We start from the raw sequence: 1,210 nt of genomic DNA, 5'->3' as shown, positions 1-1,210 counted from the left end.
TGTAAAATGTTACCTATTTATTTATAAACACAATATTCCACAACATTTTTACTAAAATTAATTTAATACGCAATATAAAAATCCCACAAAAACATTAAAAAACCACACTTGTACTATGTACTTCAAAAAAAAAAAAAAAACGTTACGTGTGTATGAAGTAGGCGAAATGTTAGCGGATTTTGCTAAAGGGCAATCAAGGGTCATCAATTGATAAACAAAAAGGAATTTAATGGAACATGAGCCATGTTTATTTCAGCAATAATTGATCACATACATAAGATAAGAAAACACTTTTTATTTATACTTAATTATATAAATTTAACAATAAATAATAAAAAATAACAAAATATTAAAAAAAAGCACTTGGCAGCGGTGGGATTCGAACCCACGCCTCCGAGGAGACTGGTGCCTTAAACCAGCGCCTTAGACCGCTCGGCCACGCTACCCTGATACAACGGGCAGATAATCTACTCAACACAAATCATTACTACAGATAAGTAAGTAGTTCGTTCGTTTGTTCTATTAATACAATATAAGCGACACAAGGAAAAGTTAAATTCTTCTTATTCAAACAAAATATCTATATCTATGTATCATACATATGTATCTAAGTACATACATATGTATCAAACTATGTATCTGTGTATAAATATAGAAAAAGTCGAGAAAATTTTATACATAAAATAAACACTGTTGACAATTGAAAGGTTTTGTGAGTGAACGAATGAACCACTGAGTGTTTGTTTGGTTGGTTGTGTTTTAGTGTAGTATTGAGAAGCGTGTGAATATTCAAATTTTAGTCTGATTATTTTCATTAAATTTTGCTTTTGTTTATATTGTTTAATATTTGTACGTGTGTTTTTATTTGCATACACGTTTTTTTATTTTGTTTTTCATGTTGGTCTTTGGTTTATGAATGAGTTCAACCAAAAGTTTTTGGTATAAAACACCTGCCTTAATGTCTGTGTGCATTCGAACTTTTTCGTTACTTGATATTCTCCTGTTAACAATAAACTTTTTTTTGGCAATTTTCTCATCATTTAACCAAAGATGCTGTTCGTGAGTATTTGTTTATGTCTGTGTTGGCCATAATGTTTAAATTGTGCAGTCAATTGTTGAAATTTAGGCAATTTTTTCGGGAGGTCAATATAATTTGCGTTCCTTATTCGTTTCTTGTAGTTGTTTATTTGTTTTTTCTCCATAGTTTTGG

At 29.9% G+C, this 1,210-nt stretch overlaps 1 non-coding gene across 1 annotated transcript; it reads right to left on the bottom strand.

Annotated features, from left to right (window-relative positions):
- Positions 1-364: 364 nt before the first annotated feature.
- On the bottom strand, positions 365-446 carry TRNAL-AAG (transfer RNA leucine (anticodon AAG)). Its single transcript has one exon. It is a non-coding gene; the product is annotated as a tRNA-Leu (tRNA).
- Positions 447-1,210: the final 764 nt, after the last annotated feature.

This window comes from Calliphora vicina, chromosome 1 (genome assembly GCF_958450345.1).
Source record: "Calliphora vicina chromosome 1, idCalVici1.1, whole genome shotgun sequence".
Classification (NCBI taxonomy): domain Eukaryota; kingdom Metazoa; phylum Arthropoda; class Insecta; order Diptera; family Calliphoridae; genus Calliphora; species Calliphora vicina.
Note: the sequence above shows the minus strand (reverse complement) of the source record. Positions and strands in the feature narration are given on the sequence as shown.